Raw genomic sequence first — 24,789 nt, forward strand, 5'->3', positions numbered from 1 at the left:
CCAAACTCAGCAGAGATGAAAGAGATCCAGTCATTGGATGTAGTGGCATATGACTCTGGGGACCAGTCTATCCACTAAAATATAAAGTTTATAATATTACAATTAATGAACAACAGAGGATGTTAGTTATGTTTCACAGCCAAAAAACATAAAGATTTCAGCAAGGTTGTAATTATGGAAATCCACTGTAATAAACCTGAGTACAGATAAACAGAATATGACTTCTTTAGTCCTTTTTATGATTCCTTTTCATTTCCAAAAAGGATCATCTGGAGTTATCAGACTTCCTTTTATAAACCAAAGTACAGTCTAATCAATCCACTGTCAGTGCATGTTGGCATCTTATTTGAGTGTTTACATTTCATGCACAGTATTTTTGTCGTAAAATCCCTAAATTCACAGTGTGATCTGTATCATTAAGATGTAAAAATCTGACTTTTAGGATTAGTTTTCAAGTAATGACCAGAAATAAAGCTGATAAAGACAGCTGAAATATCTTATCATGGTTTCACCTGAATTAGAGATAAAGAGGTTTATAAGGAGCTGAAGGTGAGAACATTAAGGGACTTTGCACAGCAGCGCAGTGGTGTGACCTTGACATTTTGTTTTTACACCATCTCTTCTAGCTCCTTCAGCCATTGATTTAATCCCAGCATTATTACCCCGTTTGAACTTTTTGGCTTTTGGATTATTTTGTTTATAGTTTATCGTTGTTGTTTCGTGTTTTTTTTGTTTTTTTTTTGTTTTGTTTTGTTTTTTGTTTGTTTGTTTTTAATATAATTAAGTTATAAGATCATTTCTCAGTGAGGTCAGTACATTTAATTGGATTTTTTTTTTCACATTGACTCATACAGGAAGTTCTTGCAGTGGGTTTATAGCAAACTGTTCTGTCTCATTTTGAGAAGTACCCCAGGTGAAAAATGTTACATCTCTGAACATAACTCACCTTACTTGCAAGCAGCATTAGCTCAGAATCCAATGTGAACAATGAGTACAGCAAATGTATGATCACCTCTCCCTGCAGCAAAGAATTGGGTTCATAATTCGGTCAATGTTTACTGCTATCTGTCAGCTTGATATCATCATATATCAGCTCACCCCTCCCCTCGCTGCTAGGCGTGAACTGGTTTTTCACTGAGGTTATTACTTTCTGCACAGTACTGTGATTTGTTTCAAATGTATTATTTCAGAAGATGTAGTTCTGGAGAGTTGGGGTCAGGAGGAATTTAACCAACTAGATCAGTGCTCCTCCATTATCACCTTTAATCCTGGACACCCTAACATCTCACCAACAGATATGAGTCCATCTATGGACAGAGATGTCATCTCTGTCCACAGTGGTACCACACAGACAACACAGACATGATGGAGCTCTAGTTTGTGTGTCAGTGGTTGCTCTATGCAGAGAAAAGCTCTGACCTGGGGGGACCTACTATGGTTGGCATATTATTGCTGCACATCTCCCTCTTCCTGTTTCTGACAGTTGGCTTCACTGACCTACTTTAGCCAGAAGACCCCGACTATCATTATTTTCTGCAGTTTTCACTGGTAGAGCAAAGAAAGTGTATAGAGACAGACATAAAATAAAGCCCATCTTTGCATTTTGTGACTTCAGGTAAACTGTAATGGTGCAACACTCGGTAAGCCAGATGATGCAAAAGGAGAAATCCTCCTTTCTGTCTCAACAGTCTTGCTTCAGCCTGCAGTATAAACTCATTTCATATTTTTCATCACAGATGTTTATATGTGGCTTCTGTCTTTCACTCTCCTCCTAACCTTTTCTGTGCACATTTCATGTGGTTACCATGACACTGTGCTGTGGGCAATACAGGGCGTGTGAGGTTTACACTTAGTGGTTTGGCTCCTCTTTCACTATGAGGTAACCTTGTTCAAAATATGAAGAACAACAGACCACCCACGACTCCTTACGAAAGAATAACCTGCAAGAAAACTTTGGAGATTTGTTCTAGCTCCAGCAGCTGGTCACGAGAGTATAAAAAGCTACCTTTTACTGGTGACCAGTAAAGGTAGCTTGCTGGTGTGTGCTGTCACTATTAGCATGTTATATAATGTCATAGGCCAGTGTAAGTTAAAGTGAAATTCCAATAAGGGTCAAATTTTCCCACAGATGATGATAGTGCCACTGGCTAAACCCTCTCCTCCACAGTAGCAATGCTGCCTCAGAGCTGAGACAAGAAGATACAACAAGTTTAGAAAATGTTCATAGGTAGCCTTGAACTGACTATGTTTCTTTAACCTCATGCAGCCTTTAGATGAGCACAATATCTCTCTACATGTGTGCAGCAGAGGAAAGTGCTCAGTTTTGGTCTTTTCAATAAGCCTATCAGGCCTTAGAAATATTATTTTTTCCTGCCTGGTTTCATGTATCTCTCTCCACCTCTAAGCTTTTTTTGTTCCCATTTTGGTCACTTCTGACTTAAATAGATGAATAAATAAATACATAAACGAATAAACTTACCACCAAAATCCATCTGCACACATATCTGAGTAACCTCATGTAGTTTATTCTCAAAATTAAATCTGTTACACAGATTCAGAAGTCTGTCCTTAAACAAATATCTTATTCTGCTGTGGACAGTTTAGACTGCCTTCCTCTTAAATACAATCCTACATGCTGATTGCATAAGAAGAAAAATTGAATAATGATTCCATTTGAAAATGTATGTGACCTAGTTGTTAACTAAAAATGCCATCCATGGTATTTTCCTTGGAGAAGCATATCTCTGCACGATGGTGAAGTTAAAGGGTATGAACAAATAACCTTTTGTGGTCAGTTAGACTGGAGGACTTGTTGGAAATGTCCCAAGACCAAAATATGGCAATTTAACAAAACCTTATCAATTTTATCAGATGGATCTTAGATTTTTCCAAACTATTAATCTGATATAACCGATCAAAACTTGCAGAAAGGCCACCAAACAAATTGGACCATATCTTAACTTTTTTAAGTACTGATTTTAACATTTCTGTATGTTTGTGACGATCCTTTATAAAATCATTGGTTGGTGGTGATGAGGTTTAAATTTAATTACCAGAGTATTTCCAAAAATCAAAACCAGATTTGTGCAGTCAGTTTTTAACCATTTAACATTCACACTAACAAGAAGGCCAGAGAAAAATGTTTGTCTGTGTTTTTACATTTGTTTTGGACAAAAATAAAATGAATAAATGTTTTTAGCAAAGGGCTGAGATGTTAAAAAAAAAAAAAGAAGTTAATAATAATGTAACAACAGTGAAATGTTTGAAATTGGAAACAGTAGTGTTATAACAGACACTTAGTTTGGCTTTTACATACCCAAACCAGAAATGTTCAGGCAGGTTTATTTCCACAATTGTTTTTAAAGAGAAATTTATCTAAATCCCTGCAAACTTACTTCGACCAAATGGGAGACCAGTACCTTAAAAGGTTAAAGTCACGCTTTTTGACATAACAACTGTGTCTTAATAAACTGTTTCTGGCACTTATATTTTTTCTATTTTGTGCAGCTATGATGCGAGTAACTTCCTAAAAGCAAACTCTTACAATAGTCAGAAAAATGTCATTTGAAAATAATTATTGTTCCCCCTGTCAAATATTGTTGCCTTGTCAGGTTACAACAAGAGTGATAATTTTGTTGACACAATACATGAGATTCCTCCAAACCCTGTGGGACAGATTCTTCCTGTAACAAGCAAGCTATCATTACAGACACAAGCAGAGAAAGCATGAAGCTGCGTCGCAGCAGCATACAGCCTGCAGTTGTCTCTGGAAGAGATGACATGCTACTTTAAGACAATATGCCACTTTCAACAAACATTGTGGAATTTTTAATGCATAATGAAGCAAAACAGGAAGTATGTGTAGTTATAGTAGCAGATGGATACAGAATATCAATTGTTTCTTTATTTAAGTAAAAACAGAAGTTTCAATCATTAATCAAACTACATGCTTTGTGTAACAAAAGGAAATGAATTAATCTATATTTTCCTCTGCTTGTAAATCCTTCAACCCTGGCCTCCTAGTCTTCCTGTCATGTGGCTCGTCAGACTCAGTTTGGTTTAGAGTTTGGTTTAGTGGTTCCACAGCGTCAAGCATAATCAATAAATAATGCAGGAAAAAGGCAAGCGAGGTAGAACAAATGACAGGAGGTGTTTTAGTGCTGTGCCTTGCAAAGCAGGACATGAAATGTGGTGAGTCACCACAGCAGTGGCTGGTATGATAGGAAACATGCTGGGAGGTCAGTGGATTGCTCCATTTATACTATATAGATAATATAAACAGGTAAATGTCAACTGTAGCAGATACATGTGGAGATATTGTACATCTATACCCCATAATCCTTACTTTGATGTCAAGTAGAGGACTCAAACACAGACTGACAGCATGTTACTGTCTCACTTACAGCTGTGAACGATGATACTATTACATAATAAAGGGAGAAAATTAATATATGACAATAGCTCTCTGTTGACATGAGTTTAACAAAGATTAAACCAGAGTAAGAATGAATCAAACATTAAACAAGAACTTTACAAAAAAACAACGGTGTGCAAAGAAACTGAGACTAAACAAGTTCCCGGCAAATTCATGAGAAAATGAGCAAAAATCACAACAATTGCTTTAAGTATCATAATATGCAATGTTCAAATGAAAAAAGTGTTGAATAAATCATAGAGTCTAATAGAGAATGACTATATTTTGATCGTGCAGGGTAGGAAGGACAAAAGTAAAACGTCCAGTATTCACAAACAGGGACATAAGTTTATTTGTACTGTAAAATGAAAATAGAAATTCACCCTTTTTTATGTATATTGCATCATATTCAAGACTTCTGAAGTTTCAAGCATTGCAGTATGAGAGGGATTGTTTCAATAGGAAAGGGAGTAAAGCTACATTCATTTGTTAAAGTATTGTTTAAATTTTGCATTCAGTTCTGAGAGAATTTCTTCCATCGTTTATTCTGTGTTATATATATATATATATATATATGTATATATATATATATATATATACATATATATATATATATATATATATATATATATATATATATATATATATATATATATACAGCCAAGCTGTTGGTATATATATAATACACATGTACAGTATAAACAATGGAAGAAATTCTATCAGAACTGAATGCAAAATTTAAACAATGCTTTAACAAATCAATGTAGCTTTACTCCCTTTCCCATTGAAACAATCCATCTCATACTGCAATGCTTGAAACTTCAGAAGTCTTGAATATAATGCAATATAAAAAATTAAAAATTAAAAAATTAAAAAATAAATATATATATATATATATATATATATATATAGAGAGAGAGAGAGAGAGAGAGAGAGAGCGAGAGAGAGAGAGAGAGAGAGAGATAGATAGATAGATAGATAGATAGATAGATAGATAGATAGATAGATAGATAGATAGATAGATAGATAGAGATATAATTGTCAGAGTAATGAGGTATAGTACTAGTACTAGTTTTTCTTATTCTGACTCTGATTGATAGAAATACAATACATCCACAATTCCCAATAGATGGGAAACTGTGTAAAATTGAAATAATAACAAACTCCAACAATTTGAAAATCCTACAACTCATTTTTTATTCCAAATTGAAAAAAAACACAGACTGACAGCATGTTACTGTCTCACTTACAGCTGTGAACGATGATACTATTACATAATAAAGGGAGAAAATTAATATATGACAATAGCTCTCTGTTGACATGAGTTTAACAAAGATTAAACCAGAGTAAGAATGAATCAAACATTAAACAAGAACTTTACAAAAAAACAACGGTGTGCAAAGAAACTGAGACTAAACAAGTTCCCGGCAAATTCATGAGAAAATGAGCAAAAATCACAACAATTGCTTTAAGTATCATAATATGCAATGTTCAAATGAAAAAAGTGTTGAATAAATCATAGAGTCTAATAGAGAATGACTATATTTTGATCGTGCAGGGTAGGAAGGACAAAAGTAAAACGTTCAGTATTCACAAACAGGGACATAAGTTTATTTGTACTGTAAAATGAAAATAGAAATTCACCCTTTTTTATGTATATTGCATCATATTCAAGACTTCTGAAGTTTCAAGCATTGCAGTATGAGAGGGATTGTTTCAATAGGAAAGGGAGTAAAGCTACATTTATTTGTTAAAGTATTGTTTAAATTTTGCATTCAGTTCTGAGAGAATTTCTTCCATCGTTTATTCTGTGTTATATATATATATATATATATATATATATATATATATGTATATATATATGTATATATATATATATATATATATATATATATATATATATATATATATATATATATATATATATATATATATATATATATATATATATATATATACACATATATATATATATATATATATATATAGATATATATATATATATATATATATATATATATATATATATATATATATATATATATATATATATATATATACATATATATATACAGCCAAGCTGTTGGTATATATATAATACACATGTACAGTATAAACAATGGAAGAAATTCTATCAGAACTGAATGCAAAATTTAAACAATGCTTTAACAAATCAATGTAGCTTTACTCCCTTTCCCATTGAAACAATCCATCTCATACTGCAATGCTTGAAACTTCAGAAGTCTTGAATATAATGCAATATAAAAAATTTAAAAAAAAAAAAAAAAAAAAAAAAAATATATATATATATATATATATATATATATATATATATATAGAGAGAGAGAGATAGATAGATACAGAGATAGATAGATAGATAGATAGATAGATAGATAGATAGATAGATAGATAGATAGATAGATAGATAGATAGATAGATAGATAGATAGATAGATAGATAGATAGATAGATAGATAGATAGATAGATAGATAGATAGATAGATAGATAGATAGAGATATAATTGTCAGAGTAATGAGGTATAGTACTAGTACTAGTTTTTCTTATTCTGACTCTGATTGATAGAAATACAATACATCCACAATTCCCAAAAGATGGGAAACTGTGTAAAATTGAAATAATAACAAACTCCAACAATTTGAAAATCCTACAACTCATTTTTTATTCCAAATTGAAAAAAAACATCACATCAGATGCTGAACATCAGAAATGTAACCATTTTGTGGAAAATACCAGCTAAATTTGAATTTGATGGCAACAAGACATTTGTACCAACTTTCTCCTTGTTTCCTTGTTCCTGATTGGCTGTCTGTGCTTATATGCCTGTGCTGATCTTTCTTATTCTGTGGTGTACTGCATGTGTGTGTGGTATTATCTTTGTAGTGTGTATGTGTGTGCTGGTGTTCCTGTAAATATAGCTGCTGGTAAGGGCTGTTGATGACAGCCATAATTACAGGCTGAGCTGCCCAACAGCTGAGGAACTATAGGAGGAAGAAAGAGAGGTATGTGTGTGTCAGGGGGTGTGGACACAGAAGTGTTAGTTCCAGCTGAAGTGCTTATGGAAAGTCTGCAGAGCCCTTTGGATGTGCTACACTCCAGATTTCAGCGTAAAATATGCCAAACAAAGTAGGTTGGCACTGAAGTGGAAGTTTGCCTCTTTAAAATGGACAAAATTGGCAGGATTGAAAAAGAAAAGAAATCATGGAATCTTGGAAATAAAGAAAAAAGGACAGATTAAAAGTTTGGCAGCTTCTGACTTTTCCCGTCCTTTATTAGAAAATATGTCTGTTAGCTGTAAATAGTAACCTACATCACCTTGCAACTGTTAACTGATTGTTCATGTCAGCACAGGTTTGTACAATCACGTATCACAAGCTCTGAGATGCTCATAAATCAGATTTGAAATTTGGATTGACATAAAGTAATTTCCATGCCAACTTGTAGCTTTATACATAACTGACCAGGTGTGTGTTTTTTCTTCTTTCTTTTTTCTTTTTTTTACTTGCAAATATTAATTGTATCTCAAAAACTGCCCTACAAATCTTTTCTTATCCCTCTCTCTACCTCAAGCGTCTTCAGTATCCTTCAGCTTCCATCCATTTCCTTTACTTATGTAGACAGAAATGCAGATGTCCCTCTTCTAAACAATACCCTCTGAAGATCAATGATCTTTTCCTTAAGTCACTAACCAAATTTCCTTGCAACAGGTGAAGATTAGAATTAGGATGCACCAGTAAATTGGAAGTTTTGCTTTTCAGTTCAGCCCATCTTCACATTAATGGACCAATGCAACACCTTCATCACAGCTGACAAAGTCCCAGTCCGTCTATTCATCTTTCTCTCCATTCGATCATCCCTTCTAAACAAGACTTCAGCTCCTCTGCTTGAAGAAAGAAGTCATACCTCCCAGGGAGGGTGCATTTCGTGTTAATTTTCAGTAAAGAATAATGCTTTTACATGTGGAGGTGTTGATTCTCTCCTTGACTAATTCACACTCATCTATTAGCTACTTAATGACTTATGTAGTTAACAGAGCCACATCATCTGCAAAAAGCAGAAATCATCAGGCATCACTGTGGAACCTGGGGAGCAGTGGACAGAAAGAAACTACATTTACCCAATCGAACACATGCACTGTTTAAATCTATCATACACACATTTTCAGACACTAAAGCGCTCATCTGAGGCAATATGTGTTCAGTATACTGCACACAGACACTTGCATCCTTCCTGTCACTTATATCTGACAACAGTTGAAAAAGTCCCACTGAAGTAATCTGTCATGTTTGCTTCTTTCTACTTAACTTTCCTTTAAGCACAGTTTTCATTTGTTTAACTTTAGTGAACATCCTCACTTGTTTACATTTTAACCAATATAATTTGACATAAAAAGGAAGTTCATTTTCAACTCAATTCAGTAAATATATAAAACTCCTTAATACCCCCCATCCCCACCCCCTTTAAGATTAATTACATCAACGAGTCATCATAAAATCCTTTCCTCTGCTAATACCAAACTGATTGATTAAAATGGACAAGCCATTTTCTGCTCTCTTTGCTTCTTGGAAGGGCGAGCTGAATTTGATTTGTATGGACTCAGCAGAAGAACATATCCACTTATGGAGGCCAATTATGCTGGCAGGAGCACTTTGAGACGAGTCACTCTTCATAAGTCGTGCAGCAGAAATGAATTTTACCTCAGCCTCAAACAGCAGCAAATGTGTTCCATGTTGTTCACAGCTTTTAAAGGTGGAAGTGTTTGTCTTTTTTGTGGTTCCCTTTCATGTAATTTGATTTGTTTGCAGCTTGCTTTCCAGGGAAAAGCATTAGCAGGAAAACCACCAGAGGTAGCAAATTGGCTAGATAAACTGGAAAAATCCCTTTTCATACAGCTGTATATTTATGGATAATTAGACCCAGTAGGTAATTTTTTTTTACTTTTCAGTAGGAGTGATTCCTACTTTCCTGAACTGGTAACCTGTTGTTGAATGAAGGAGGTTGTGTTGTATCTCTGTAAAAGTTTGGTTTATTGTTAAGTTGAATATGAAATTATTTTGTCCTAAAAGGTAAAACGAGCTGCTTTCTCTAAAAATTGCCAGCTATACAAAGAGTGCAGAGTATGATGTGGGTGTCCAGAAACATAAATACTAAATCTCTTAGACACATTTGATATTTTTCTTTTCTTTTTCTTTAGTCCATATCCAGTTAAATGTCATTTGAGAAAGCTCCTCCAAAAACACATTATTTGATGCTCATTGCTGTTTTTAAAACCACTCATGGATATATTTACATCAATGAGTTCTTCATAGCTGCAATGGACTGTCAACCTTTCCAAGGGTGTACCCTGCATCTGGCCTGCTAATTGTTGGGATGGGCTCCAGTTGCCAGACAACTCAGGATTTGACTATGTGGAATAAAAAATGAATGAATGAATGAATGAATGAATCAATCAATCAATCAATCAATCAATCAATCAATCAATCAATCAATAAATAAAAATGGAAATAATAATTTCTTTTAATCTATTTAACAATTTTTGGATGCCAGGAGGCAGAAAACAATAATGCCATAATTTGGCCATATCACACCGTAAATTAACACAAAGCATATTTTTCTTAATTGTTTTCATTTAGCATTTATTAACTGTAAAATCTTACATAAAAAAACAAGAAAAAGTTAGTAAAATATTATTCAAAAGATAGAAAAAGAAAAAAAGATCATTATAATATTTTTTAAAGATAATGCTCTGAATGGTAAGACAGCTAAAAACTTGTAGGTTTTTTTTTATTTTTTTTTTTAGATTTAACTTGTAGTTCCCACTTTTTTCAATCCACAAATGTAAAAAATTAAAAAGTTATGAATGTAATAATAATAATAATAATAATAATAATAATAATAATAATAATAATAATAATAATAATAATAACAACACTAGGCTCTGGCTATACTTCAAATAGCTCGGACCCTAATAATAATAATAATAATAATAATAATTATTATTATTATTATTATTATTATTATTATTATTATTATTATATAATTATATAATTTGCCTTGGGGGTTTTCTGCTTTTCTAGAAAGGCAGCAAAACTAAGAGAGGTTTTAGGATTGTGGTGTAGAGATTTAACTAAATAAATGATTTAAATAAAAAAGAAAATTGACTAATCTTGAACATTAATGTCTTTCCCATATTTTATTTGATTACTGTAAAACCTGTTAAATGAAAAAAAAAAAAAGAAAGAAAGCTTATAAGCTTATTTTTCAGTGTGATTTACTTCGGATAAAGAGACAAAGGGACAGACAGAAATATCAGAACATGCTCAACCCCCACCACCCCCACCACATGATGGAGTCTGGGGGTCATTCTTCCAATCCATCCATGGCTGGGTTACAAAAAGATGACCCCGCCCTCCCCATGACATCCTCCGCCTCTGATTGGTCGGTGTTGTTCAGACTGAGCGCTGCAAACACAAACTGGAATGTGTGAGAGTGGGATCAGTGTTTGCTATGCACAGCTTTGCGTCGACTCTGCCTAACAGGCAACAAGCCTCGGCTATAGATAATTGATTCATGCTTCTGGGATTGAGATTTTGAATTATTTTGCATTATTTTTTTGCTTCCTTTACGTTGCGAGGAGCTGCTAAATCTGTGGGCTGGAAGCGAGAAAGCACTTTCTCCTTTTTGTTTTTCCTCCGCATGGATGGAGAAGCGCAGGTAGACGCGCAGAGACGCCACTGAGGAGCCGCTGTTGTGAAGTTTTTCAGAGGTGAGTTGAAGCTTATGTCAGTGGGGTCCCGCGCAGACTTGACTTGTTTGGTGTGAAGGCTGTATTGCGCTCGTGCTGGGAAAGCCCTTTCTCCCCCACTGTGGGGGGAATAGGCTCGCTCACCGGGCACTGGGTTAGTGGATCATATAAAGGCGATGCGTGAACAGTAGGATGCAAATCGGGGGGGGGGGGCGGGGGTTTATAACATTTATAACATTATCCTGTTATAAAACCATTTTCAGTGGACTAATTTGACATGTTTTCCCTGGTGGCGTGTAAATAAACGGTGGAGAACTTATTATTATTTTGTTGTGTTTTAACATTGTGGGACACATTGTGTCCTGTGTGTATTGTGTGGCTTTTTGTGCTTCTTTAAGACATGTGTGAGGTTTAACTGTGGAATTGTGATGCTTCTGTCCCTGTAATAGTGCATGTAGACGAGTACTTTATCCAAGGGGGCTTCCGTAATGCACGAGGGGTCCTGCAGGTGAAACATGAGAATCAGACCTGTTATCTATTTATTTTGAAGAAATGCCTCTCCAGGTCTGTTGAGAATGAAGGTCAAAGGGCATCTATTGTACACAGCAATGCCACCCACAGTGAATCTGCCAGCTAAAACAGAGCAAACAAACAAAGCAGCAGCACCTCTGTTTGAAGCGATCAGCCTTCACTGTTCTGCTTTGAGAAATTTCCAGTTGTTCACATTCCTACCTGCCAGATCACTTTGATACATTTTTTGAGAGGCCTGCCAACTGTGCTGAACTGAGGTTTTCAGCTGCATGTTCTCCGTGTTGATCAAAGACAGATTTGACCTGCAATCTCATATCTGGTATGTAAAAAGGACAAATAAGCAACTAGAAACATCTTTTCCCCTCAAATAACCACTCAACTTGCAGGTCAGCTTCTCCACCAGGCTGTGATGCTGTTTCTGAAGAAAACACTGCTTTTTTCCCCCCCAGAACTAAATGCTCTTTTGCTGCAGCATCAGGCTGACTTTGATATGGTTAAGTGGAAGCACTTTGCATCGCTGCCAGACCGTTTGGGGCATGGCTAAGCTGTTTGAAAAGGCCTGGACACGAGGGGGGCGGTAGTGTGTTTGTGCCAAGCTGAGATGGGCTGCAAAGATGCGAGCCCAGCGTCTGTTCCCAGACTCTCACACACAAGCTTTCCCTCACCTTCTCTCCACTTCACCACAGCTGAATTTTCATTCCCTGCATCTGCTCTCTTGGTCTCTGCCCTCTTTCTTCTCTTCAGTCTTTCCCCGTTCTCTGCCTTACACATGCAGGGACAAGCGCACACACATGCACTCATTTCCTTCTCTTTCTCTCCAAAGCCTCATTAAAGGAATTATAACTGTGTGGTTTGGAAGAAATTCAGACGCTCTGTCATTTTGTTGGGTTTTTCCCGAAACTACTGAAACACAGCATGAGAAGAGAAAATCAGCAGCACCTGAACACTTCTGATAGAAGGAATCTAAGCTGCAGCAAGCTCTTTAGTTGTAAATCTTCTAAGTTTGACTTTGACTTAGAGTTTATGATGAGGTCCGATGTTTATTCAATAGGAGTTAAAAAATCTTGATGTTTAGGTACTAGCAAAAAAAAACTATAAGGAAAAAAAAAAGTGAAATTGTAAGGAGTTGACAGGATGATTTATAGTCCAACATAAAGTGAAATTTGTCTGACGTAGACTAGCTGTGCATGCTATTAATATCCAACATGCAATTTCATTGGTGAAAGTTGTAATGACAGTATGACTTGCAACACATAAACAAATACTTCACCAAATAGTCCTAATCTCATGTGTATTTATGTGGGCCACTCCTGCACCTGTGCATGCATAAAAACAGGACTTCATCTAACTGGTTTGCAAAAGGGATTTTGACAGTAGTGAAAGGCGAGATATCAAGAAGGTACCATGTGAAACATGTGGCCAGTGGAGGGACTATGTTTATATCCCGTCTGCTGGTGATAAACGAGGGTATGCTTCCCAGTAAGGCTGCTCTGTAATTGGCATGTTGCTGCTGTATGGGTGTGCACTGTGATGTAAGACTCTTACAAAAAAAAAAAAAAAAGAAAAACAACATTCAGTTGGTAGAAAAGGTGATCATCAAGAAAGCCAAACTGAGCCACTGGGTGATGTCACACTGTGAAAACACATCGTTTAGAGCAAGGAAACAGCAAACCTCATAGTTTTTTCTGCACGTAAATTCAAGTCCAAAAAAAACCAAAATAAACAAATCTTCCCAACTTACTTGCTGTGACAACATAAAGTTAGGACTTAAAAATTCCTCAGGTAACTCAAGTTACCCAAATTTCTAATTTATTTTCTTTCTATTAACTTATTAATAGGTTTATTGTTGCAGCTCTAGATTAAACTAACTGTCTCCCTTTAGTTTAGCTGATGAAAGGATCTTTATTATAACGGTTATGTTAATGAACAATAAAAAGAATCTGTTAGTATTTTCTTTGTACAAGCAACTGTGATGCATATTCTAGTGCTAGACGTCTCACACAATTTTGAGTATTTGACATTTCTTTTCCAAGAACGTCCACTTGCCTTCTTACCTTGAAGTTTTCTCTGCTGATTCATTTCTGAAATACTGCAGGCTGTGGGAAGCGTGTCTGAGAAAACTAAAGCTGCGTTGCTTGAAGACCTTCTTTGCTGTCACTGTCCTTTGAAAGTTGAACAGTAAGGACACCTTTTGACAATGAAGCGACATCTCCTGTCGAGACTCAGTGATCCAGACTTCCAGATTTAACTTGACCCTCAGTGTTCCTCAAGCTGCTTTTATATGTCATGTCTTGTAAAAGACATGTTGTTCAGGCTTGTTTGATGAAACTTCAATGTCCCTTGTGGGTTTGATATGCGTGCTATTTTAAACACTTGCTTCTGAACTTTGCACATCTTTCCAGCTTGTGTAAAGTCTGTGTGAAGGAATTCATCACAGAGACAAACCTCCACTTAGGTAGTTAAAGTTAGATAAATTTGATCCCTTGCCTGCTTTAAGTCAGAGGTCAACTGGCTTCAGGATGGTAGTCTGGCCTTATTTTTCTGTCGTGGCATGTCCAACCCTGCAATCACTGCTTCCTCACAGGGGGTGGGAGATGCTTTATGTTTGTTTTGGAATTTCTGGAGGCAAGGGTGTGGGTTGTAGGCTGTTACTCTCGGGTTAAGTGGTATGTAGAGGGAGAGGCAGAGTTGGACAGTGAAAGGTTGACTGGGATAGAAATGACCCTCAAGAGATAGCAGGTGAGAGGGGAAACAAGGAAGACATTAAAACTGTATGAAGGAGGGGTTCACAGCCACTTTTACAGAATGATCACTCTGTCCATTCATTTAAATTCCAGCTCATCTCTGTTGATTTTACTTTACATTTTTATAAGATACTAAACTGTATCCAGTCTTATGGTGCAATGGTCTAAATGTTACTGGAACTGCTGCAATATACTGCATTCATTTGTATTTCCATCATGATCATTAATACTTTATTATTCTTCCACTTTAACATGAAATGCTATTATCCATCCATTTTCTGGCACGTATCTGAGGAGAGCGAATATTAGTCAATAAATTGACACTTTGTTCAAGTAAAAGAATCAGTCTCTTAGGATGAATCTTAAAAAAAAATCATCAAAAGTATGTCTTAAATTTCCACTGTACTTTTTTTGTTTACTTTATTAAATTACATTATTAAACAAAACATCACACCCAGAATAATAGTGTTTTTTTTGTTTGTTTTTTTTTTACTTTATAAGAGATACTTTCCTTTGGGTAAAATATTTTTGTCATCCTGTCACCACCTGTCAGATTTCAGCTAAGTACAGGCTTGTAAGCAAATTTTCTTTCATAGTGGTGGAATTGGTCGTGGAATGAGTCTTTCCTTTCCACTGACCTCTGTGGTGTTTGCCATTGTGTATAGATACAGATACATGCAGTACTCTTATCAACACAATGACTCATCTGCTATTCTCAACATTATTCTTAAGAAAAAAAGTCATAGTTTTCCACAGCAAATTTCTGCATCATGTGCACAGTTTAGACAACCATCCCAAACTGGATCTTTGAGAATAATCTGACTGTGTGATGAGTTTGTGTGAACAGCAACTGCAAGAAAAGATGTGACCAAATTGTCTGGGATTTCTCCTCAAAACATCCCATGTTCATGTGAAAAAATAGCTTTAAAGTGCAGTTTTAATTTATTGTCTTGCCAGCCTGACCTGCTGCATACATGGAAACGTTAATGCAATAAAGTGTGATCAAAACTACCTTAATCTGGGAAGTGTTATCAGCAGCTTGTTGAATTTAAAAGAAAAAGTGTCCTTTTGGCTTTATAACTGTCTAAATGCATTGTCTTGGTGTACTTGTAAGTGGCTGTGTGAATTTTGCTTAGTTTAAAAAATTAGATGTACCAGGATAAGTTAGAGGTACCAGCATCCTACCTATCTGTGAAATGGGGCCACAGGTTATGTAGTAAAATGAGATGATAGAACCGACCATTGATGTTTATCCAAGCTGCATCTCACAGGACCACATCTGCTGAAACCAGCACCAGGTGTGTACCAGTAAGATGACAGCAGCATTAACCTTTAGAATAGTTTGAATGCAGGCTTTTTGGACCACAGCTAATCAAAGGCCATCCCCATTTCAGGCCATGAATAAAAGAGAGGAAGGATTCAAAAGCCACTGCCAGTGATATCACATGCAAGTCACAGCTTTCATACTGTATAAACAGAAAGCACGTGTATACAAGGCAGTGTCTGTGTGTGTGTTTTTGTTTTTTCTTTCTCCTCTGACCGCATGAGTGAGAAGCAGTGATGCATGAAAAATGATAACTGGAACAATTATGTGCTGCTAATGGACTAATGAGAGTCCAGCTCTGTGTGTGTGATAAGTGTGCACTGGTCTTCCCCAGAGTTTTATCCTTATATTACTTTTTCTATCGCTGTCTCTCCATTCCTCTATCCCACTCTGGGTATTTCTCTGCTCCCTTCCCATCTGTTGTCCCCCTCCTCCTCTCTTGCCTTACACTCCTCCATTCCTCCACAGATACAGACACAGAATTTATGGAAGGTAGTTTCGTCCTCTCGTTGTCTCTGAGCAGATCAGCACAACATTCTTCTTGCTGTGTGTGTCTATGAAAGTATTCTCCCTTAATCCTCTTCCTCTACTGTGTTGACATGCTATGAGGGGCACACATGTGCCACATGGTACATGCTCTTTGCTAGACATCATGTTTGAAACCTGATATTTAACATAGTGACACAGACAGACAGACACACACACACACCTCTGGCTAGAGCAGCTGGTAGTTGTTGCAGCATTACGATTGACATAAGCGTTTTAAGGTCATAAGCTGATAAGCTGTTTTGGTATTTGGCGATCTCTCACTGCAGAGTCAGGCAGCCAGCAGATGTCCTGTTGGTCCACATCTGTGTGTTTTGATCGCTTTATGTCTGTTTCTTTGCCGTTGTGGCAAGACAACAACCCACAGATTGGTGACACCTCCAGAATCAGCTGTTCTGACCGTTTTCCTCATAGTTAGCGGGAGTAGTTCATTAATGTGTTGTTTACATCGCTGGTCTGCCATGATGGCTCCCTCTGTGCAGCACTCCTGTCTCATATTGTGTCATTTATATGTCGTCTCAGTTCTTCCTCTCCGCTTGTGCAGATTCTTATTTTTCCAGATTGTGATGAAGCAGTGCTGTGATGGCATGTGGAGCAAGATGTGTTACTGGTTCTTCTGTCATAAAGTCAAACTTTAAAAAAGCGCTCGGAAGTGGGTGTTCCCATTACCCATCTGCCTCGGGGTGGTCGTGATGCACAGCTGTGTGATTAATTCAGAAGGATGAGAGGGTGGAGTAACAACACTGATCCTTCGTGTTTGAGGGGGCGCCGTTATGGAGATGGCGAAGATCTTTGATCATGCTACTCATCCAAAATATGTTCTTTTAAAGGCTGCAGCTGTACACTGCGATTGTTACATTCTGGCTCCATCGAAACACAGAACATCAAATCAAATCAAACTTTATTTGTATCGCACTTTTAGTACAAAAGCATATCAAAGTGCTTAACATGAAAAAATTAAACAGTTTCACATTTAAAAACACACACGTTACCCACACACGCACACAACCCAGCCCTTCCCCTGACCATTAATGCCAAAATAAAAACTAATAACTTTAGGATTCTGTCGTCTGTATCTGGTTTGACACTGCTGAACTGACCGTGGCTGGAAGTGTAGTGGATAGTCATGTGATTTATTTTTGAATGATGCATTTAAATGACAGAGTATAACAAAACTGACGTAATTTATTATTGGGAAAATGTATTATTTTCTCACACTGGACTGATGCAGGACCCACCTTCTGTCTGTAATGCTTTGTTTTAGCCCATGTCTCTTTAAGGCCGTTATCCTGCAAAGTTCAGTCTGTTCTGTTTGGCCAACTGAAAGTAGTCTTTCATGTTTTTCCTACTGAAATAAACTTGTAAAGTCAGACAAACACACCCAGATAATGTGGTTGGAAGTTGGATTACTTCCCCATGTATATGAGCCAAGGCCTTTAAAATACGCTCCATGATTCCATCACAGACCCCAGAAATAATGGAATAAGTTGTACAGCAAGACAGGAAATGTCTATTGATGGAGATTAACCATCGTAACTGTATCGAATTGTGTCTGTATCTCATTTCTTAAAACAGGATGTATGACATGTACATTTAAGATCAGTCTTTAACCACTCATTGTAGACCGACATACTTGGATCATTTACTACCCTCCCACACTGGTACAGTAGTATAATAAATGATCCAGTCCCACTATAAGCATTGCGCAACCTAACTTTGCATGAAAATGTATGAGTGTACTGCCAAAAGGTAGTTTCACATGTAGCTTAGGCATCAGTCCACCCCTTTTGATAAGCAGATGACTTCCTGAGCCACAGCTGCCCAGTGATAAATGTCACTGCATAGCTTTAAACTTATTTCTATTTAATGACATTGCTTGTTTTAAAATGGTTTGTGAAGAACGTTACAGCGGGTTAACATTCAGTTTTCAGGTTCAGCACAGGGATCACGGTGAGTGTTGATATGATTCTTGACCTTTTGCTGCTGGTTTTCATCTGTGCCTTTCATCTCCGGACAACATACTGTAAAGAGTATTTTTAAAAAGGTCTGAGACCAGATGTGTGTTATGTGACTCGATTGTGTGTGTGTGTGTGTGTGTGTGTGTGTGTGTGTGTGTGTGTGTGTGTGTGTGTGTGTGTGTGTGTGTGTGTGTGTGTGTGTGTGTATGTGAGAAGAGATGAGACACTTGGATGGCTCTGCAGTCATAGTCTTAATCGTCTATAGCATTGTCCACAGACTTGCTTCTTTTCTCTCTCAGTGTGAATCATCGTGTGCTGCTGTTTTCCTCCATCTCTAACATGATTTCTTTAGTTTTCTCTTTACACTTGAGACCACAGTGAAATGTTCCTACCAACATTGAAATCACTGTTTACTTTTGATTACTCTTGGGTCAGTGTCTACCTCAGTTGTACAGTTCTTCATTTTAAGTCTCCCCGCTCTCTTTTCACTTTCAGCAGTGTGGTTATCTCCACCTTTAGCTGAAATATGCAACTGTGCAACTACAGTTTTGGGAGAAAAATCCCTGTACCCTCCAGTGTATTTCTCTCAGCCAGTTATCCTCCTTTCTTTTTTCTCAGATTTTCTTTTTCCTTCAGTCACTTGGTTGTTATTGTGATCTTAACATAATGGTAATGGTTTAGTCAAGGCTGCAGAAGGAGTGAGCTAACATAAATCCACCATGACCGGCTTGTAAATTACACCTACAGAGCGAGGCAGTTTGTAACCAGAAAGCATGGTTGATGAATATAGGATGATAGTGTGTTTACTTGATGCTTTCATTGAAAAATTGTGCAAATATGTAACTTAAACTGTTATTATGCCATTGTTTGGGAAAGCTTAAAGCCCGGTGCAGTCACGTTTTGCTGTTGTGACAAATTCGCATGTGACAGCCCAACTGTGAAAAACTCTGCAGCTGACCAGCTGTGTTTGTTTTATGGCTCTGCTAGCTGTATGAGCTGGTATTATCACAGTACCCAATATCAGAAACAAGAATATGTTTTTTTCTTACAAAAAAATAGCAAATGAAACAGAAGTGGCCAGTACAGTCCTGTTCGTATGGCAGGATTTCTGGTGGCATTGGTGGTCACTTTTGATCAGTTACGGGACTCATAAAACAATGTTAAAGAAGTCAAAGGCGTATTAATGTCACACCGAGAAGGAAAACTGTTTCACATTGTGAATCAGTTAAATGCATAGTTTTTTTTTTTTGTTTGTTTTGTTTTTTACTATGATCGACCGAAATATAGTTTAAAAAGGCCTGTTGGTACCTGTGGATGGGTTACTGGCAGAGTGTTTATCCCAGGCCTAAATGGGCCTTGTACAGGGTCATTTTAAAACGGTTTGAATGATCCAGACTGGCAAACTTTTAAAACGCATGTTTTTATACAGATTGTCACAGTTGCCAATGATTTGTTTATCAAATGCAGCTGTTTAGAAACTCCTGGCTGCTACTTGCAGAGCTAATTCTTATAAAAGTTGTGAAGGTAGTAACAGCGGACCAATTTTACTCTCTACTGGCACTGCATTTTGTCTTTTGATGTTGTTTTTGCATATTATAACACCTGATACAGACTAAATGTTTGGGGTTTTGTTGTAGTTTTTAGATTAGAGCATTATCTGTTATGGTAATAAAAAGTAACTTGTAGTAGAGTATCTCATGTCTTATTTGTTACACCATTGAATATCTTTTTACTGGTATGGCTTCCAGTCCTTTCAAGTGATTACATGCTGCACTCCACCACTGAAATGTCAGCAGCAGCTGTCTGAATGTAACCTTAGTCCAGACACGCCTCACTTGATCTGGTCATCTGTCCATTTAAATGCCACTCCATATTCTGGCTTTCATTTTTTTTCTCAGCTCCACATCGACAGAAAGGATTTATAATTAGAAAAGAATGACTATAATCACATTTCAGCATATAAAAGGGAACTGAACACCAGGGACAAGATCAACAGGGACCTTTGAACTCCTGAAAATATTATGGAGGTAGGGGGAAGGAAGCAATGACTCAAAATAAGAATGTATATTGTAGCTTTTTGCTGGATTTATATAGATGATGAATAAATGAGTCAGGATCATTCAATCTAGCCAGTTTTGGCCTTAAATACCAGCCTTCTTTGGAAAATTTGTTCAGACCAATTTTACTTTTCATATGATGAAGCTGGAATGGGCCCCCTTTACAAATACATTTAAACACACACACACACACACACACACACACACACACACACACACACACATGCACAACAGAAACTATGTTCAATTCTCACATTCAAGGACTCACACAGCAGTCACATCTCCTCTGCTACACGTCCAGCTTCCAGTCTGCTTACAATACACTGTTAGACTGCATCAGATGACTGATTATGTCTGTGTGTCAGCTGATTCCTGTTAGTATTCTTAGTGTTTAGGCTAGTTTAATGTTGACCTGATAAAGCTCCAGCTGTTGATTGGGTAAACCAATCATCATGGGGGGATGTCTGAGAACAGTACAGTCTATCTGGGTCAAGATTCCCATGCAGCTTAATTATTTCTGGCCAGAGAAGATCATGATGCATGATCAAGAGTTTTAACTCTTGGGCAAACATAAGTAAAAAGATAGAGCATTCATAAGTACAAAATAAGTCGGCAACCTTGTTTTAGGCTTTTTTCACCAGATATTAACCCATGCTCATGATGCTCAAACCCCAAGTGTGCAGCTCAGGTATTCAAGATAAGATGGAAATTTGTAACACAACCCACATCCTGTAAATATCATTATGAGCCTACCTCTGTGTGTTTAGTCCAGAGGTGCGCCTTACTTTGCCACTTTCACACTGTGATATAAACATTTCAAACAAATGATCAAGGCAAACACAGGAGCCGATTGTTTAGATACTGAATATAAAAAATACAAGCTTACTGTGAGATGTGTTGTCAACATTGACATGAAGTTTTGTGTGTGTGTGTGTGTGTGTGTGTTTGTTTGTCTTTTTTTTTTTTTTTTTTTTTAAATCACTGCAATGAATCACTCCCCTCCACTTACATATGCTCCCATGCATATTTGTTGACATATGCACTGATGTTGCACACCAGTTATGTCTTTTGGACAGTTTGTAAAATGGGTAATCAGTTTGTTGTTTGTTTCCAAAATCTTTAGTTTGAATCCTTTCATCATTAAGACCTTTATGGAAAGAAATTAGACTCAATCATAGTTACAAATTAGGTACTTAGCTACCTGCATGTTGACATCTACATATATCCAGCAATTTGAGCACACAAAATAATAACACATTAGTAATATATTTTAACCTGCTCAAATTTGATCATATTTTGCCGTGTTTTTTTCCCCTCGTCCCACCGGTCTGATCATTTCTGGCTTCTTGTACATACAATTTGTTAAATGCGTGTGTATGCATTGCCAATGAGGGAAACTGATCAGGTAATATTTGTACATGGATCAGCTTGCTAATGCATAGGATTTTTAATACTCCTTTCACGCATCTAGAGCCCTCCCACTTCCACAAATGCATTGCTGGTGCTGGTGCTGCAATGCACCTGGTGGAAAACTCTTAATTCCTTTTATAGCTTTTCAAGGTGGGAGGGAAGCTTTCCATGACAGAAAAGTTCATTACCCCTTTGCTTTAGAATGGATGATTTGCTGTTAGATAGTGGAACCCACTACTGGATTGCTTACATGCAACACACAGACTGTTTTCATTGTGTGTTTGTTTGTAAGCAAGCCTTCTTTAATGCAACATGATGTTCATTTAGTAAACTGGTTTATACTGAGATTGAAATAAAGGCAGTGTGTGTTCTAGGCCATGACACTGTTGCATAAGTGTGCATAGGTTTCAGATTCAGTTTCAATCAGACCCATCCTTTGCTTATCACTGAGTCAAAGAGTAATGTCTAAAGTGCCAACTTCAGTGTTTTAAATGCATCAGTACAAAGAGAAATGTTGGATGTCTAAGGGGTAATCTTTTAAATTTACTTTCCTGCTCTGCCTTCATGAATGTTTTGCAATCCATCAGCCCATCTTTGAGCCCTGCATTGGTCTTCTGGACATCATGTATTTTACATGTTTCATTGTAGAATATTACTTTTTTTTTTTTTTTTTATGGTTTTCTGACTTTTTTTTTTTCTTTGTTCAATGTTGGTTGGCGTGAAAACAGAACTAACTTAGTCATCCCTGTTATATAAAGACACACTACAGAAATGTTGCAGTTTTCTCAGCGACGGTTTCCATGCTGACGGCTAATTCGGCATCCATCTTGCATCCTACATGCACTGTGAGCTCGCTCCTGCCAGCAAAAGACAGACTCTTGTTCTGTCCCTTTCTCTCTTTCATTTCCATTCTTTCTTCAGTAAAGTCTTCTTGTGTTTCTTTACTGAATCAGTAATGGTCCGTTTTAAAAATGGCCGGTGTGCTAGCATGTGAAACAGAGCACAGCGGATGTGACGGCTCTAGAGATATGCACGATAGAAATCACTCTGCCATCAAGTGAGTTTGCAATGTTGTGTTTAAAGATTGAGAGTCACGTTATGCATCTTTAAAGGTGTTTCATCCCCACTTCACACATTTTCTTGCGCAGTGCTGTCATGTTAAAGAAATTATTTGAAGAGCCTTTTAAGTCCAGGTGAATAAAGGCTCTAGGAAAGGTGAAAACACTGAAAGGTGTTTGCAGGACTGCTTGTTAGTGGTTTCTTTGAGATATATGACAGAATGCATTTAAAACAATATATCTTACAGTCATGTTCAATCTGTCAACACGATAGAATTTGTTTAAAGAGATAATGACGTATGCGTTGGTTCAGGACTGGCAGCTTGTTTTTAACCCAGATTGGCTTCATCAGCAGAAACGAACTCTCTGAACTAGTTCATGCAAACATGTGCTCATGGTTAACTTAACAGCTTTTGGGGATGCTAATGCACATCGTAGGACATTTTGGAACACATTACCGTTTCCCCAGTTTATACATTTGTTATATTGCCATCACATTAATCTCTTTAACTTATTCTGTTCCAAAAAGATCCAGATTTTTATTTGTCTATTTTCTTCTTCTTGTACCATTCTTGTGTTCAGTAAGACACTTCCCATTAGCATTAGCTCTCTTCTGCTTTATTCTTTAACCTCTTTTTACTTTTACCAACACATCTTTCAATGACAAAAACAACATATAAATCTCAACAGAAACAGATACAAATCTGGCTCAGTCATGCTTATCTTGACTTTTTGGACACATTTATCTCTGCATCAGTAAAACATGCAAAATGAAAAATGGGAAAGAAAAAAAAAACCTCAGAAATGAATGTTTGGTGTTTTAAAAGCCATGGCCTTGCAAAATGAGCGTGTGAGTGTGCGTCCTACTTCTTGGCAGTTGGCTCATAAGAGTTGTTTTACGTAACACTCTTCATCCCATTTTGTCTGCTGTTGCCATGGTGAGGCTAATTTATACAGGCATTAAGAATTAGGCTTCTCTTGTTAACATGCACTGTGGACTGACGCTGTTTTTCTCTCTCTCTCTCTCTCTCTCTCTCTCTCTCTCTCTCTTTCTCTTTTTCTTCTTTCCCCACATAAATACACATTTGTGCTCATTTAGAAATGCACACATACAGACTGAGAATTATTCAGGAGTTAAACGTGAGTGTCAAGGTTTAGTGAGGAATGTGAACTGGGACCTGTTTGCAAAGTAGGAGTCTGCTTTGTGTTGTAATTTTCAACAGCAGATTTTATATTTTAATCTCAGACAATTAACCTGATCTTCGTGTGAATCATTTAGTGACACAGCTGGATTTGTTTGCATACACTCATTATTCACAATGAGAGAGAAATTGAGCTGCTGTCTGTTTATCACATAAATTGTCATGTGATTTTCATGTCCCTACTGTGCTGTGATTGCTGCGTCTACATACTTCTAACTGGGTTTACATCTCCAATGTTTATTTTTGGAAGTAATAGTATAATAATGCACTTTTGGCAAGTCTGACTCTGCACCTCCTCACTTAAATAATTAATGCCACTGAAGTGAAGACATCTTCCTATGACTCTTTAATAAGTTTAAATAATCATGTAGTCATTCCACCCATTATTTTCTCACAGGGTTTAGTAATCAGACTAACAACTGAAAAGCTCTGTAATGCCCAAATATTGAGCGCTGAAACTCTGGATTTGATTCCAAGTGCGTTGTAGGGTCAGTTTTCTCAAAATGTGGCCCCTGATAAGTTACTCCTGGACTGTACATTAGTAAAAACAAATCAGAGACCAAGAGCAAGACATTCATTAAAATGGGGAGACAAAGGAAATGAGATGTTAAAAAAAGAGGAAAAAAAATAAAAATAAACTCATACTGACACTGAAGAAAGGACCTCTGCAGGAGTAGAGTTTGGAGAAATCAACTCACATATCTGAGTCATCGCTAACAGAATCTTCCAAATGAGAACGGAGACTTTTACCTGCAGACAACCATTTGTCCCTCATTCATCGG

General features: G+C 36.8%; 1 protein-coding gene across 1 annotated transcript in view; it reads left to right on the forward strand.

The window, feature by feature from the left end:
* Positions 1-10,952: 10,952 nt before the first annotated feature.
* The window catches only part of ripor2 (RHO family interacting cell polarization regulator 2), a 46,502-nt gene continuing 32,665 nt past the window's right edge, over positions 10,953-24,789 (forward strand). Inside the window, exon 1 of the mRNA XM_079258246.1 lies at positions 10,953-11,198. The gene's annotated coding sequence lies outside the window, so the exon portion shown is untranslated. The remainder of the gene's footprint in view (positions 11,199-24,789) is intronic.

Source organism: Telmatherina bonti (assembly GCF_933228915.1).
Source record: "Telmatherina bonti genome assembly, chromosome: 19".
Classification (NCBI taxonomy): Eukaryota; Metazoa; Chordata; class Actinopteri; order Atheriniformes; family Telmatherinidae; genus Telmatherina; species Telmatherina bonti.